Source organism: Schistocerca serialis, chromosome 8 (assembly GCF_023864345.2).
Source record: "Schistocerca serialis cubense isolate TAMUIC-IGC-003099 chromosome 8, iqSchSeri2.2, whole genome shotgun sequence".
NCBI lineage: Eukaryota > Metazoa > Arthropoda > Insecta > Orthoptera > Acrididae > Schistocerca > Schistocerca serialis.
This window is the reverse complement of record NC_064645.1, coordinates 271,319,858-271,338,569: the sequence shown is the minus strand read 5'-3', so window position 1 is coordinate 271,338,569 and position 18,712 is coordinate 271,319,858.

Sequence of the window (18,712 nt, the reverse complement as noted above, 5' to 3'; positions counted from 1 at the left end):
GGTCTATGTACTTAAAAAAGTAGGAGACCTTACTTTTGGAATTACTCTCGTAATATTGCAGGTACAACTGCAAAATGTGTTGCGAATAGAGTTGGCAGTAAAGAAGTAACAAATTAAAACGCCGTGCCTAATGATAAAGTTGCATGAATAGTGAAAATGTAGTAGGCGATAAACTTTTTTCTTCTCCATTGGGGGATCCGTCAGCGAGAAAAAATTTCGACAAGGTTTGAAATTAGGTGTAAGGTTTGCTGGTTGGCTTTTTAATTACTGGATAAACATGGCATTGGTAATTTGCATGCCTCAGCACATCCACAGGGTGATGTTAAATTAAACACCTTTCAGCCGTCAGTTCTCAACATTATTTTACTGAGCAACCAGTTTCATCGTTTTACTACGAAATTTTCAGGCCCCCGACCGACGTGCAGGAATAATCTACCTCGCTTGTGATCAGATCATAACATAGGCCAGCAACACTGGTATTAGTAGATATTTGTTACAGTGACCAACCATCACGTGCCGAGAAATATCTACTAATACCATTGTTGCTGGCCCCTGTTTTGATCACAAGCGAGATAGATTATTCCAGCATGTCGGTCACGGGCCTGAAGATGACGTAGTAAAACGCTGAAACTGGTTGCCCAATAAAATAAGGCTGACAATTGACGGTTGAAAGGTATTTAATTTGGCATCATCTATCGAACAGCCGAGTCCCGCAACCATCGCTAAAAAGATAGACATACAGAGACATCCACAGGGTGGTCAGAAACAGTCTGAAAAGTTCGTAAGGGTTTTTGAAGCGTAGGTTGTGCTGAGAAATGATTGTTAACAAAAAAAATCGATACTTTGCACCCTTCGCGATTTAATTAGCAATGAAATAACCAATCACGTCGTTACGCGTGGTCAGAGAGACGTAGTCTCGCTAAACGTGTTCTTCGTCTGATTTCTGTACTCAGAAACTGTGAATTTTCCTAAAGTTTGTATTTTTATTCCTGCCCAATAACATATTTCTCTATAACGGCAATGAGAATATATTTTATGCGCTTTATTTCTTCTCCTTCTTCTTCTTTGGGATACTTCAATCCCCCTACGCTGAGCACCGCATCCCTGCAAATTGCTCAGAATTGACCTACTTAGTCAGCTTTTACCATATTGTTTACTAAAAGTAGTTCCGTCACATTTTAGTTCAGCACTTATTTCGCCTTCTCTTCGTCAATAAATTATATGAAGTTCACAAGAAGTGGTGCTGTGCTTCAGCACTACCCGAACTGTTTGAAAAGTTGACGTCACGGAACGGAAAATCTCGGGCTTTGTTCAAGCTTTCGATCACTCCGCGATCTAGCGTCCTCTATTTGTGTGTCCTAGAGTTATTAATATATTATGGGTTTTAATCAAAAAAATAAGAGTGAAATACGTACTGCGTTATCATGAAGAGCGCAGTTCATATATAAACATGGCCTTTAATAAATGAATAAATGATAATACGATGCAGTCTATTTCTGCAAATTTAGGTCGTCCTGCTATTAGTGACGTTTCTGTTTGTACTATCTTCGCAACGGGTGTCGCCGTCATTATTTATTCTCGTGATCACAGTTACAGTCAATTTAATATGCTCTATTTCGTTTGTTAGGCATTCAATTCCCAACTAATTTCGTTTCTTATTTCATCTGAATGTTACCATGTTGTTTTAAAGCTAATTAAAAACTGGTAGCAAAATGCTCATTTGCAACTCACTTGGTAAATTATTATAGTCTCTAATAACCATATAAATATTGTGTACGGAGTCGAGTAATATTTTTAATGACAATATTTTCTCCTTTAGCCGTTAGCTTTTTTTTATTGGCAATATTTTCACCTTCAGCCGTTAGGGTTTCATATATTTAATACTGCATCATAACTTTTACTGTAAATTCGTTAAAATACGACAGGAACATGTACGGTGCTACGATTTATTGCCATTTCCAAGTGCGTTTCAATAACCTGTCAAATTTCAAGCAGAGTTCTTTTGGCAGTTATTTAAATTGTGCGAGCGTTTGTACTCGACCCGCGTGATTCATATATCACGTGATTGTTCGAGCAGCACTCGATACTGCGTCGACCTCTGTGGAGTGTCGGGAAAACTGGATCTCGATCGAACGAGAGTATCGTTATCCCAGCCCTAATAACAGGCCTTCGCAGCTGCCCATGTGGGCATTTCCTGCTGTCACTTTCCCTGCTTGTACTGCGAGGAATCAACACACACTATTCTGAACTGGAACGTAGCAATACCTAGTTAGTATCGTGACTTTGGCAGCCGCTGTGACCGAGCGGTTCCCAGCTGCTGTCACCGAGCGGTTCTAGGCGCTTCAGTCCGGAACCGTGCTGCTGCTACGGTCGCAGGTTCGAATCCTGCCTCGGGCATGGATATGTGTGATGTCCTTAGGTTAGTTAGGTCTAAGTAGTTCTAAGTATAGGGGACTGATGACCTCAGATGTTAAGTCCCCTTTTGAATCACATGACTTAGTTCCCGCTACGGGCGACTACACATTTCGTTTCGTAGAGTAATAATCAGCCCCACTGGACATACTACGGGCCGACGCAGTTGGCTGTGGCCATCTCTTTAGAGGCAATCTCCCTAGAAGCCGTGAACTGAGGAGCTCGACTGCCCCTGTGGACTCGAGTCGCTGGAGACAAATGCGGTTGATTCGGCGTGCCACGCGGCAGTCATTTATTTCACTGTCAGGGCTGCACTGGCGACCCCCCCCCCCCCCCATCTTCCCCTCCTCTCCACGCGCTGGTAGTTCTGTTTTGGACTCTGGCCAGATTCGTGTTCGCCGGTGTGCCGAATACTACGAGAAACGTATGCACTTAGGCAAAATGAAAGCTACTTTGCAAATTTGAATCTTTTATAGTGATTGTAACAGTTGTAGCTTTTCCTGGCGGTGCAAGAATTTTTCATCGCCACGACGAAAGCATCTCTTCGCATTTGTCAAGTAACAGTCAGTGTCTGTAGTGTCTCAGAGATCAAGTCGTAAAAAATGATTCTTGTTTCTGGTAAGGCCAATTACGGATTATATAAAAACTGCCCAGAAACTGAACTCTAGGAAACTCTGAAGGCCGTTAACTGTCAATCATAGGAACTATCAAAACTTCGAAGTGTGTTTCGACTAACAGTCGTTGTTTACGCAATGTAGTGTCGCTAATTTTTTGAAACTGATGTTCCCCTGCAAGAACGTATATCGTCCAAAGGCACAAACTTTGTTGTTATTACTGCGAATGAGTTCGATTAGGACTATACAGAGTACTTAGCGACAATGGTTGGTTTCCGCATAGTTTTCAACTCTGTTTTATGGATGTTCGCGATATCTGCTACGAACATCTATTATTATTATTATTATTATTATTATTATTATTATTACAGTATTACTATTTGTGTGAGTGAGACGGTTTAGGCCTGCGCAAAATATTTACAAATGTTGCTAAGCGTTCGCCCGTGCCCATATTTATTTTATTATTTTTCTGTCAGCTTGTTTCCACGCTTCAGACCGTATTGTCCCGGTAGTCTTTTTTGGTTTAGATAAAAAAAAATCCTGTCTTGAAAATATTCTTGTGTGACCTCTGCCGATTTTAGTTCATTTATTTCAGTACACAGTATCTGATTTCGCTTTAACCCCGGTGTTTTGATTTCGCCGCTCTGTTATGACTTTCTAAAGCACGTAGTTGAAGTTCATCTCCTCGTTTAAACCTTTTTCCACTCAAAATTTGTAATAACGACACTGTCAACTGCTTCGCGAACTTTTTAAAATCAAACGAAATATGTGACTTTAGTAATCATATTCCTATGCAGATATTTACGTCAATTCAGTCTACTCTTTGGTATAAGGTTGAATTAACGTTATTTTCAATCTTCTGGAGTATTATCTGTGTCTCAAATCTTTTTATAATTTTCGTAATTTCCTGTAGCGTGTTTTTGATGCGACCGATTTAAGCATTTCCTGTGTAATTCCATTCTCAACAGATGATTTACTGTTTTTGTTTCTTAGTTTGTTTAAAGATTTCATCTTTGGCTGTAGGTACGAAATTGTGGTTTATTTCGTCAGCTTCCTGAGGCACAAATTGCTACGACGATTCTGAACAACTGAGGAGCTCTTCGAAGTACTTTGACAGCTCCTTGCAGTTCTCTTGATCAATTCACGCCAGTTCTTCTTTTCCTTATTTAAAAATAATTTGCGCATCAGTCATAAAATCACTTTTGTTGTTGGTTCTCATCGAGCCCTGAATAAAACGCAGCTGTAATTTGTTACAACTTGTGTGCAGTATCTACTGTCTTTTTTATTCGGAATGATGTATTTCATGTACAATACGAGGTGTGGCTAGAAAAAAACCGGACTAGTACTGGTGAAACAATAAAACGAATGCAATAAGGCTGAAAGTCGCGTGGCCTGTCACGTGACTCTCGCTCCGCCTACTGCTCGAGTTTCATCTGCCTCCTGCACTCAGTCTGCCCGTGGCGTCTGTTTTAAGTAGTTGACGTTTTGTCTGTGCGTCGGAAAATGTTGAGTGTACAGAAAGAACAGCGTGTTAACATCAAATTTTGTTTCAAACTAGGAAAATCTGCAAGTGAAACGTTTGTAATGTTACAACAAGTGTACGGCGATGATTGTTTATCGCGAACACAAGTGTTTGAGTGGTTTAAACGATTTAAAGATGGCCGCGAAGACACCAGTGATGACAATCGCACTGGCAGACCATTGTCAGCAAAAACTGATGCAAACATTGAAAAAATCGGTAAACTTGTTCGACAAGATCGCCGTTTAACAATCAGAGCAGTGTCTGAGTTAACAGGAGTTGACAAGGAAAGTGTTAGGCAGGTTCTTCATGAAAGTTTCAACATGAACAAAGTGTGTTCAAAAATGGTTCCAAAGTGTCTCACAATTGAACAGAAGGAACGCCGAAGAATGATTTGTTCTGACATCCTGGAAAACATTGAAAGTGATCCCACCTTCTTACAAAATCTTATTACTTGCGATGAATCGTGGTTTTTTACTTACGATCCCGAAACTAAACGCCAATCGATGCATTGGAAAACTCCTGGTTCTCCATGACAAAAAAAGCACGAATGTCAAAATCGAAATTCAAGGCAATGATGATTGTTTTTTTTTTTGACATCAAAGGGATTGTGCACATTGATTGGGTACCAGAGGGACAAACAGTGAATCAGCATTACTACATTAGCGTCCTGGCTACCCTACGTGAGCGAGTACGGAGAAAACGGAACGATTTGTGGAGAAAAAAGTCATGAATCCTTCACCAAGACGAGGCCCCAGCTCACAGTGCGTTGTCAGTGAAGACGTTTTTGGCAAAACACAACATTCCCATCTTAGATCATCCACCCTACTCACCTGATTTGGCCCCCTGTGACTTTTTTCTTTTCCCTAAAGTCAAGTCAGCTTTGAAAGGAACTAGATTTGAGACTGTTGAAGCAGTAAAAGAAAAAGCGACGGAAGTAATGTATGGACTTACCGAAAATGATCTGCAGCATTGCTATGAACAATGGAAAATTCGTATGGAGCGGTGTAGAGACCGAGGAGGAGAGTACATTGAAGGAGATAACATGAAATTGTAAATAATTGTAAATAAATGTTTTTTCCAGCATCAGTCCGGTTTTTTTCTAGCCGCACCTCGTACCACCATGAGTAATGTACCACCATTAGTAATGTCCGTTAGCTGTGATAAAGAGAATCATCAACTAAAATAAACGAATTGCTATGGCATTTCTCTTGGTATCTCTGGTTGCAGTCTCGACAATTCTCTTTAATCTTAATATTTAACATATGTTAACATATGCACGATGGGGGCGCGTATGCCCCGCCAATGTGCTGCCGATATGGTTGCATTTCGGTCGGAGGATGGCATTCACGTATCGTACAGCCGTTACGGCGCCTTCCATGACCACCAGCGGCGTACGTCGGCCCCACCTAATGCCACCCCAAAACAGCAGGGAACCTCCACCTTGTTACACTCGCTGGACAACGTGTCTGAGGCGCTCAACCTGACCTAGTTGCCTCCAAACATGTCTCCGACGATTGTCTGGTTGAAGGCATATGCGACACTCATCGGTCCATTCGGCATGTTGTTGGGCTCATCTCTACCGAGCTGCGTGGTGTCGTGGTTGCAAAGATGAACCTCGCCGTGGACGTCGGGAGTGAAGTTGGGCATCATGCAGCCTATTGCGCACAGTTTGAGTCGTAACACGACGTCCTCTGGCTGCACGAAAAGCGTTATTTAACATGGTGGCGTTGCTGTCTGGGTTCCTCCGAACCATAAACCGTAGGCAGCGGTCATCCACTGCAGTAGTAGCCCTCGGGCAGCCTGAGCGAAGCATGTCATCGACAGTTCCTGTCTCTCTCTATCTTCTCCATGTCCGAACAACATCGCTTTGGTTCACTCCTAGATACCTGGATACTTCCCTTGTTGAGAACCCTTCCTGGTACAAAGTAACAATGCGGACGCGATCGAACTGCGGTAGTGACCGTCTAGGCATGGCTGAACTACAGACAACATGGTTGAACTACAGACAACACGAGGCGTGTACCTCCTTCCTGGTGGAATGGCTGGAACTGATCGGATGTCGGACCCCCTGCGTCTAATAGGCGCTGCTCATGCATGATTGTTTACATCTTAGGGCGAGTTTAGTGACATCTCTGAACAGTCAAAGGGACTGTTCCTATGATACAATATCCACAGTCAACGTCTATCTTCAGGAGTTCTGGGAGCCGGGGTGATGCAAAACTTTTTTTGGTGTGTGTATGTAGAATATACATTAAGACTATATTTGTCTGGAAAATACATGACAACTGGCATTGAAGTGGATATATATCGGGCGCGCCTACAGCGATATATTTATTTCTAGTTGATTTCGACAAATGCGTTTTTGGAATACCACTTCATCTTTTATGACTGAATTTGGTATTAAAAATGCTACATATTTTGTTATTTGTCAAATGTCGAAATTAAAATATAAAATAGCGGCCAGGGCGCCCGAAAAAAAATTAAAAAAAAAAAGCTATTTCGACAAATCTGGGTGCACCGTCGTAAAGTACATTAAAAACAAAGAACTTTTATTAGAAGATTCTTTTTAATCTGTTGTCGTTTCAACGGTATTATTTTAAAAAATATTGAACTCAGTTTTTTTTTTTTCAAGTGAGTGTTTCAGCCCTTGAACAGCCATATAAAAAATATTTTCTCTTTTATTTTGCTCTACACTACAACATATTCAAAGCCGATCAAAATCGAAGTGTATCCTTTGGATAGCTTTACCTGCGAATAACTTTGGGAGGGGGAGGTGATTTGCTTGTCCAATTTCTGTAGAATCTAAGTCTATCGGACAGTAAGCTTGAGCCGACTCATACTGTACTCCAGTTACCTCAGAAATTGTCAAAGCTGAAAACTGAGATCTGGATGGCTCGAAGGGATTTGAATCACCCTCCTCTACAGTCAAGAGCCTAAACCACTACCGGCATCCCCTCTCTCCCTCTTCTCCCTAATTCAGTGAATAATTAGACGAACTTCGAAGAAGCTTGGAATGAACCATTACTCGCTATCAAATTAGAACGTAGAATTAGGTCACATGCGTCGGCAATTGTTTTCTTATCTCTTCTCAGCCTATCATTGTTTGGACCCGTATCACATCTCTGAAAGTTTCCCTCCTTCCAATTGTTCAGAGCTAGAGCTCTCGATTTTCTCGCGTGAAGCACATCGGAGTTCGTTTCTTTTCACTAGAGACGTTTGGCGACAAAGTTTGTGACGAAAATTGCAGTACGGATGATTCCCTTTTCACTATAAACTCACCGGACAAAATGTTGGTACAGCCTTGCACTGTCCAAGGTCCCAAGGTATCTACAAGAAATGGTATGTCACTCGCACCCATGTAACGCAGCGTAAGGGCAGTCGATATAAAGACATTATAAGCGACAGGGAGTCGAGCCGAGGGTCATAACTGACAGGGATCCGAGCCGAGGGTCACGCCATGTAAATGACAATTGGCTTCAAAAACCGACAGGTATTGACGATGGCAGCGAATGTAAGTCCATTTCTTTAGTGCCCGAGCGCACATTTCAAAGGTAACTGCATATAATGGACATTTAGACTAGGATACTTCGTAAAAGATCATTGCTCACAGCGGCACATATAGCGAGGGTGGTTAGAAAATGCGGAAACACCGAAAACACATTACCGTGCATAATACGGTGTAGGAAAACCGTTGGCATCTAGTCGTCTCGGAACGGATGAATACGGGTCCCTTATGGTTTTAAGGGGAATCTTATACCATTCTTCCTGCAAAATAGTAGCACCTTTAGGTAACCATAATGGAGGTGGAAAGCGATCGCGCACCCCTCTCTCCAAAGCAGACCACAGAGGCTGAAGACTGTGGTGGCCATCGAAGATGCGACAATTAATACTCGTGTTCACAAAACCAGTCCTGGACAATGTGACCCTTGTGAACAGGCCCTGTTGACTTGGAACACAGCATCACCTTTCGGAAACAAACACTGCACCTGATCAGTGGAAATGGTCGCAAATTTCTTGGCAGTAATACGACTTTGCAGAGTAATCATCGGTCCCATGAAATTCCACGACATGGCTGCCAAAATCATCACCGAACCCCGCGATGTTTCACTTCTGAGACGCAAACTCAGCCAGAAGTTCGAAATAGTGTGCAACAAGAATCATCCGACCAAATTACTTTCTTCCACTGGTCCGCAGTACAGGTTTTGTGGTTTCATTTGAGGTTTTCCTGTTACGGGCATTTGCACCATTGATGAGTAGTTTAGGAATTCCATCTCGCCCTGCAATTTCCTGCTTTACGGAGCTCCTTTCGTGTTGTTTTGGTGCTACCACATCTGCAATGGCTTTTGGAAATATCCCCCAGGCTATGGCTAAGCCATGTCTCCGCTATTTCCTTTCTTCGAGGAGTGCTAATTCTGCAAGGTTCGCAGGAGAGCTTCTGTGAAGTTTGGGAGGCAAAGGTCCCGAGTTATGGTCTCGGTCCGGCACACAGTTTTAATCTGCCAGCAAGTTTCACTTTTGGAACTGTCGTCTTCTGATTTTCGTCACAATCCTCTTCAATGACCCTGTCACGACCACTCAACACGCACATTCGTCCGTGTTGTGACTTGGCGGATGACGTTCGTCCGCTTTCCCTGAATGCAGCACAAATCTTCGATAGGGTGCTTCTTGAAACACCAACACCTCGGCTATCTTGGCTGCCGAAGCGCCCACCTTACGAGCACCGACGATTTCTCCACGTTCGAATTCACTGAGCTCCCACATAATACACTCACAACTACACAGAGCACCGTTCTGACCACCACCAACACTTACAACAAATTGTCGACTTTGGGACAAGTTCCGTTCAGGATCAAATACAACAGCGAGCGCAACCTGCACGTTTCGCTAGCAAATGCATTTGCGTTCAAGCGTGCATTTCTCGATGTGTTTCCATATTTCTGTCCAATCCCCGTAGCTGCACGTTTTCGATGATCCAAGCAACAAGGAAACTGGAGAGTAGCTGACTGAAGAGTGTGCTCCGACGAGTAATCCGCTGAATTATTGATCCATATCGCTAATGTTGATATGTAGTAGGACTTTGGAACATACACTGTGGTCGAACAATGTGGGTTACCACAAGGAAACGATTCATTGGTAAACACTCAATACGCATTCAGAAAGTTCTGCCCTTGTGAAACACGACTAGTCCTTTATTCACACGAACTGATGAGTGCTGCTGACAGAGGATGTCAAACTGATTCAAAATTTTTTAGATTTCCACAAAACTTTGACATATTTTCTCAGAAGCGACTTCTAATCAGTCTCCGTGTCTACGGAGTATAGTTTCAGTCGCACAACTGGATTCTTGATTTCATGTCACAAATGTCTCACCTCCTGACGGTAAGTCATCGAGTAAAACAGAAGTCATATCTGGCGTTCCCCAGGGAAGTGTTATAGGCCCTCTGCGGTTCGCAATCTATATAATCGATTTAGGAGACAATTTGAGCACCACAATTAGACTGTTTGCAGATGATGCTGTCATTGAGCGCCTTGTAAAGTTATCAGATGATGAAAACCAATCGAAAAATGATTTAGGGACGATATCTGCATGGTGCGGAGAGTGGCAATTGACTGTAAATAATGGAAAGTGTTAAGGCATCCACATGAGTATTAAAACAAATCCTAATGTTTTGAACATGGATGTGATCCGCAACCGTGATTAATTACAATGTCACAAAATTCCAGCCAACCGGTTGCAAATAGAATATAAAACTGTTAAACTAGTTTTCAACGCCAACTAGGGAGAAAAAAAAAAGGTTTTAGACTAAACATTTTGGAAGAGTTACAGATCTTCAGACATTTTTCTCTGAATGATGGCCTCATATTAAATGAACAATTGCAGTCGCGTAATAAAAATTTTTTCAGTGGCTTAAAGCCGTTACTTAAAGATGGTTATCCGCTTCCCTGTTAAGCCCTTAAATACTGTTTTCCTCTCGTCCGGTTTTATGATTTACATCATGTTAATTTGTCAATCACTGTTATATTAATTTCGTATAGATGTAGTTAAATCTTTGTAAATTCTGTTACTCGATGGCGCGAGCTGTATCATGTTCACGTCGTCATATGCTACGACCCGCTCGCGCATTTGCTGTTACTCACTCGTGTCCTATACCATTGTAGTGCCCTTAGTGGCATAATTATAGACTGTTTTAAAATTTTGACTACACCTGTTATGTATTCAGGTGGAAAATGTTTGAATTGTTGTTTTAAAGTTTTGGCTAGAGCTATGTCGCTCAAATTTCCTTTTTTTTAAATCACATGTGAGTATTTTTACGTAATTTAATTTGTAAAAATTAAGTGTTTGTTCTAATGCCCACCTGCTATTAATGTACTTTCCTGTGATACTGTTAGGTAAGGTAACAGTTTCTTCTGAAGAAGGCGCCCTTAGTTGGCGATGAAAACTAATTAAAGAATTTTATATTCTATTTCCAACCGGTTGGCTGGAATTTTGTGACACTGTAAAAGAAATCCGCTAACTTTCGGTTACGCTACGAATCATACAAATTTAAGGGCTCTGAATTCAACTAAATAAATAGGGATTACAGTTAGGAATAACTTAGATTGGAACGATCACATAGATTATGTTGTGGGGAAAGCTAAGCGAAGACTGCGACTTATTGGGAGAACACTTACGTTAGAAAGTGCAACAGGTCTACTAAAGAGACCACCTACACTACGCTCGTCCGCCCTCTTCTAGGGTATTGCTGAACGGTGTGGCATCCGTATCAGATAGGACTGACGGAGAACATCATAAAAGTTGAAAGGAGGGCAGCTCGTATTATCGCGAAATAGGGGAGAAAGGGCCTCGGATATGATACGCGAATTGGGGTGGCAATCATTATAACAAAGATGTTTTTCGTTGCAGCAGGATCTTCTCATGAAATTTCAATCACCAACTTTCTCCTCAGAGACGTATATATGCGGACTAAAGCGACGAATGAAAATTTGTGCAGAGACCGGGATTCGAATCTGGATCTCCTGTTCACTAGGCAGATGCGCTAACCACTACGTCACCCTGCCGATGCGCGTCTACACAGACTACCCTAGCACGTCTCCCTCCTCAACCCAAATTCCCATCCACACCTCACCCAACTTTAGTGTTCCCCCGAAACTCGAACAGCATTGGAAACGCTCTCCAACTGCATTGCAAAGTACCTCAGCTTCGAACGAAACCGGAGATCGCCCCTGAAACCCAAAGCGGAACACCAACACCAAAGCGGGATGAGGTGTGAATGTAAATTTTGTTTGAGGAGGGAGAGGTACTAGGATAGTCCGTGCAGTTGCGCATCGTCACTGCGCCAGAATGGTGTAGTGCTCAGCACATCTGCCTGGTGAGCAGCTGATCTCGGTTCTTATCCCTGCATCGTTACAAATTTTTATTCGTCAATCCAGTCTGCATATATACATAATAGATATTTGAGATTTGAAAAGCTCTCTGGAACCATATAGTTTCATTTGATACATGGGGAGAAATTCCGTCATTATAAAATAAGAGAAATCAAAGCTCGCAAGGAATGATTTTTCCCACGCGCTGATGAGAGTGGTACACTAGAAAAATACACTCCTGGAAATGGAAAAAAGAACACATTGACACCGGTGTGTCAGACCCACCATACTTGCTCCGGACACTGCGAGAGGGCTGTACAAGCAATGATCACACGCACGGCACAGCGGACACACCAGGAACCGCGGTGTTGGCCGTCGAATGGCGCTAGCTGCGCAGCATTTGTGCACCGCCGCCGTCAGTGTCAGCCAGTTTGCCGTGGCATACGGAGCTCCATCCAGTCACACTGGTAGCATGCCGCGACAGCGTGGACGTGAACCGTATGTGCAGTTGACGGACTCTGAGCGAGGGCGTATAGTGGGCATGCGGGAGGCCGGGTGGACGTACCGCCGAATTGCTCAACACGTGGGGCGTGAGGTCTCCACAGTACATCGATGTTTTCGCCAGTGGTCGGCGGAAGGTGCACGTGCCCGTCGACCTGGGACCGGACCGCAGCGACGCACGGATGCACGCCAAGACCGTAGGATCCTACGCAGTGCCGTAGGGGACCGCACCGCCACTTCCCAGCAAATTAGGGACACTGTTGCTCCTGGGGTATCGGCGAGGACCATTCGCAACCGTCTCCATGAAGCTGGGCTACGGTCCCGCACACCGTTAGGCCGTCTTCCGCTCACGCCCCAACATCGTGCAGCCCGCCTCCAGTGGTGTCGCGACAGGCGTGAATGGAGGGACGAATGGAGACGTGTCGTCTTCAGCGATGAGAGTCGCTTCTGCCTTGGTGCCAATGATGGTCGTATGCGTGTTTGGCGCCGTGCAGGTGAGCGCCACAATCAGGACTGCATACGACCGAGGCACACAGGGCCAACACCCGGCATCATGGTGTGGGGAGCGATCTCCTACACTGGCCGTACACCACTGGTGATCGTCGAGGGGACACTGAATAGTGCACGGTACATCCAAACCGTCATCGAACCCATCGTTCTACCATTCCTAGACCGGCAAGGGAACTTGCTGTTCCAACAGGACAATGCACGTCCGCATGTATCCCGTGCCACCCAACGTGCTCTAGAAGGTGTAAGTCAACTACCCTGGCCAGCAAGATCTCCGGATCTGTCCCCCATTGAGCATGTTTGGGACTGGATGAAGCGTCGTCTCGCGCGGTCTGCACGTCCAGCACGAACGCTGGTCCAACTGAGGCGCCAGGTGGAAATGGCATGGCAAGCCGTTCCACAGGACTACATCCAGCATCTCTACGATCGTCTCCATGGGAGAATAGCAGCCTGCATTGCTGCGAAATGTGGATATACACTGTACTAGTGCCGACATTGTGCATGCTCTGTTGCCTGTGTCTATGTGCCTGTGGTTCTGTCAGTGTGATCATGTGATGTATCTGACCCCAGGAATGTGTCAATAAAGTTTCCCCTTCCTGGGACAATGAATTCACGGTGTTCTTATTTCAATTTCCATGAGTGTAGCTTCAACGTGCTCCGATGAAGCCTTTGCCAGGCAGTTAATTGTGAATTCCAAAGTTATCACGTAGCTGTAGATGTGCTTCGACTTTCCAATGATCCAGCGTGTGGATGGTGTAGTTCGGACCTCAAGTAGTTCTGTGATATTTTGGAGTTGTTTCTCGTATCATGACGTGGAAACACCCATTCAGGTCGCCGTCAACAAAATCCAGAATGTTTATTTCAACATTCCCGATGACCAAGAGTTGGCCTTTCAGCTAATCGTTCATGATGAGTGTGTTGTGTACACTCCCATCTTCCAAGACAAAAACATGAAACATCCCCTTTGAAAAATTAATGAATCACTGTGCTGATAAACCTCTACGTTATTTGATTTTCAAACAGCTGAGCAAAACTGAACGTACTCAGACGTTACTCTCTTTACTTATTCCGATCAACACTAAACTGACACACAACATTTTTAGCACAACGCAATCTGACTTTCAAAAATCCCTACAAAAGAATGGCCCTGACTAACAATAACCTATACCTTTCATAAATCACTTACCTCACAAAAATCTTCGTTACTCGAACTACTGCAATACAGCGAGCACCAATACTGCCAGCTAAATAAAAGATTCAAACTACTGAAGGTACTGACTACTGATAAGCATAGTCACCAAATAAAAGATTTTGATAGAGAAAAAACAATGTATTTACCTTAATAATGTTCAAATGTCACAATATATATAGCAGTTCATGATATCCAGTACTACAAATTTACTCTTTCTGGCGGACACACGTCCAGATCGTCCGGTCTTAAAATTCTGCCATCTCTCTCCCCACATCCACCACTGCTGGCGGTTCACATCCAACTGCGCAACGCTACGCGCTGTTCAAATCCAGCTGCCCAACACTACAATAGCGAATATTCCAACAATGCTAACCAGCCACAGACTGCACGCAGCACAGTCATTGATTTTCATACAGAGCGCTACGTGGCGTTACCAACATAACAACCTAAACAGCCTACTTACAAACACTCGTGTTCACAGTACTGCACGAATACACTCCTGGTTTGACAAACACTCAGGCATCCTATCGCCGCTCAACTGCTCCGAGCTTAATCCCACAGAACTGCGACTCTCTGGAAAAGAGAATGAAACGTAATAGTCAGCATCCCCACAACTGGAGAAATCTGCGGGATCCGGTCATCAGCGAGTATCTTCAGCTGAATATAGCATACCTGAAAAAACTGGTGGAAACGCTTTCTCGCCGAATTCAGGGCGGCCGCTATCAAAGCCAGAGGTGACGGTTCGCGGTGTTAGCGTAATGTTACTTGGGAGTGGGGTTGGGTGTTTCTACGGCTTGCTTACTTAGGAACCGACTCTTATTGTATCATGCTGAGTTTAAGTAATTTGCATACATGAAACTGGCCAAACAAATTGGCTCCCGTACTCATACGCTCCTGCATACTATCCGATTAATACGTTATCCAATCACATAAAAAGTGACTTCCTGACAAAAGCCAGATTAACCCTTCTGTAATGTGGACCGCGGTGGGACGTGCAGGAAGTTTCCCAGTGAGGTTCTGGTAGGTCCTGACAGGGACGTGGAGCAATGTCGACCTTAGTGCCATGGCCACCTGCACTAGGTTTCTCGGTTCAGAGTGCAAGCCACGAACAGCCTGACCAAGGTCGTCCCAGAGACTCTCAAGTACACTCGAATGCGTTTAAATTCGGAGAGTATGCTGGCCAGGAAAGTGCAGTAAACTCATGCTGGTGCTCTTCGAACCACGCACTTACACAGCGAGTTGTGTGTGACACGTCGCATTATCCTGCATACAAATATCATCGTGCCACGGAAAAACAAACTGCATCTGGTGGTGGACATTGTTCAAAATGGTTCAAATGGCTCTGAGCACTATGGGGCTTAACATCTGAGGTCATCAGTCCCCTAGACTTAGAACTACTTAAACCTAACTAACCTAAGGACATCACACACATCCATGGCCGAGGCAGGATTCGAACCGGCGACCGTAGCAACAGCGCGGTTCCGGACTGAAGCGCCTAGAACCGCTCATCCACAGCGGCCGGCGTGGACATTGTTGCCAAGGATGATGCGTACTTGTGTTCACCATTGCGCGTTCCAGTATAACGAGATAACCCAGGGAATGCCATCCGGCCGGGGCCCTTCTGACGAATGTTGCAGGTTGTTTGCTTTCAGACGTTTCACGCCGTACACGGAAACGGCCTTCTGTCCGATGGGGCATAAAAAGCGATTCATCCGAAAAGGCCACATGTCACCACTCAGTGGACGTCTAACTGACGAACTGGCGTGCAAATTCCAGCCTTCGTCGCAGCAATAGTGCATGGTCCGCCCCTGGTAGCTGAGTGGTCAGCGCGACGGAATGTCATGCCTAATGGCCCGGGTCCGATTCCCTTCTGGGTCGGAGATTTTCTCCACTCAGAGACTTGGTGTTGTGTTGTCCATATCATCATCATTTCATCCCCATCGACACGCAAGTCGCCGACGTGGCGTCAACTCTAAAGACTTGCATCAGTCGAATGGTCTACCCGACGGGAAGCCCTAGCTACACGGCATTTCCATTTTCAGTAGTGGATGAACCAGGCGCCTGCTGCGGAGAGGGTCATACGCAGCAACTGTCGCTGAACGGTCATTGAGGAGACACTGCTGGTAGCCCCTTGGTTCATCTGGAGGTCAGCTGCTCAACAGTTACATGTCTGTTCTCCCGTTCAACCTGTCATGATGGCTCTTAGTGCACCACAGTTGCCATTTAGCCATCCACGAAATACTTTAACCACGCGAACAGTTTACTAACTCAGCCGTTTCGGAAAGGCTTCGACCTTGGCCTGAAAGCCAATGATCAAGCCCTTTTGCACATCAGGCAAATCGCTCCGTTTCCGCATTATGACAATGACTGCGCTGTTTTCCGCGTCCTCCCGACACGCTTTATATACCCTCCGATGCTATAGTGCTGCCATCTGCCGTCTGAGAATGGTTATTGCACACTGACGTAGAAAAGATCTTTCGTATGTCACTTCCTAAATTTTAAATTCATGTTGTAATTGGTTGTATCCGGACGAAATGTTAATAGTTTGTATAATTCTGATAATTACGGACTGCAGATGCAGGTTGTGCTATCTTCAGTTTCATTCTTAACTCTCTGCTCTGTATTGTCGTATCGAATTAGTTTGCACGTGCTGATAGGCAACCCAATGAACAGATTTGAGAGGCGTGCTGCTGTCGCCCCTTCCCAGCCAATTCGTGTCAATGAAATACACGCACGTAGTGACGTTTGTCCCATCATATACTGGAGAGACGGTCTATCCACTGATGTGTGTGTCTTCTGTTCGATTTGTAGTATTCGCGCCGTCATCTTCTGAAACCCCGCAGGTACCTTTTAATCATTCTGTACATCCCACCCCTCCCTGCGCTATAAAACGAAACGGCGGCAAATTTTTTTAATGTGTTACTTCTGATTACGACATTCACTTAAATAACGATGAATTAATGTCTTTCACTCAGGAAAAAACGGTAATGAATGGATTAAACTAACTCTGCTGTACCCTTCAAATGTTCGTGGAGTTGTAACACTATAATCACAAACGAGCCTCAGTCCGGAACTGCGCTGCTGCTACGGTCGCAGGTTCGAATCCTGCCTCGGGCATGGATATGTGTGATGTCCTTAGGTTAGTTAGGTTTACGTAGTTCTAAGTATAGGGGACTGAGGACCTCAGATTTTAAGTCCCATAGTGCTCAGAGCCATTTGAACCATTTTTTCACAAACGAGCGTGGTTTGCAGAACTAAGAGTGTATAATACTAGTAACATGTTTCAGTATTAGGAAAACGCTGACTCCTTAACCGGAATTTCTCAAATGTATAATTGTGTAAAGAGTAACTACAAATGTGTTGACTAAACTAAATTCTTCATTTTTCAGTCACTCCCATGTTACCACACATACAGCAAATGTCATGGCTCCAAGCATTCTGAAGAAAGACGACCTATTCCAGCAATACAGGCTGAATTACATCAATAAACGTATGTAATGACCGAGTCAAGATGAGATGCCAGGAAAAAAAATCATCGAAATATGAATATTAGCTGTAAGCATTGTAACCCCTTAGCAATACTTCCTCGAAACATGACTGAGGGCATTGAATCACTGACCAACGCTAATAAAAGCAGGGAATTCTACAGAAAGGTCAATAACCTTAGAAAGGAATTTCAACCAAAAACAAAACGACGTGGAAGAAAAATGGTGAACTAATAGCATCACAGCAAGGAGTGTTACACCTGCTGGGCAGAGTACTTAAGGAATCATTGTACTACGAAAATGGTCAAGCATGGGAACTAACAGAGGACCAACAAGTAGAAAAAGAGGAAAATGGGATGCTCTCGATGTAAGAGATTCGGGTAGCAATAAACACAGTAGCCAACAACAATTCACCTAGCTGTGACAACATGCCAGCTGAGCTTATTAAGTGTAGTGGAGAACATCTGGTTAGACGCATGTACGTAGGCCTACTGATAGATATATGGACACAAAAAGCCATCGCGGATGATTGGAATATTGGTGTGATGTGTGGTATACATAAGAAAGGGGGCTTCCTGCAATGTATAAACTGCAGGGGAATTACAACGCATGTAAAATATTCTCCTCTCTGTTTTGTACCGGTGTTAAACCTTTCGCAGAAAAAGCAATTGGAAGATATCAGGCAGGCTCTAGATCCGGTAAATCAGCTATTGACCAAATGTCCACAGCGAGCCAGATATTGGAAAAGGCAAGGGAATTCAATATAGAACCACATCGTATATTTGTTGATTTTAAAGCAGCATATGACACCATAAAAAGAAATAAGCTTATCGAAGCCATGAATGAACTGGGCATACCACAACATTCAATATGCCTCTTAAGTTTGTCTACAGAAAAAGTAGTGTATAAAGTACGGATACAAGGAAAATTAACACCAGGTTTTGAAACCAACAGTGGACTGAAGCAAGGGAATGCATTCATGTACGCTTTTTAACGCAGGAGCAGAGAAGGTAATTAGAACAGCTCAAATCAACACAACACGCACAACATACGATAGAATGGCGCAGCTTGTGGCCTATGTGGATGATATACATATTATTGCAAGAAGTAGCTA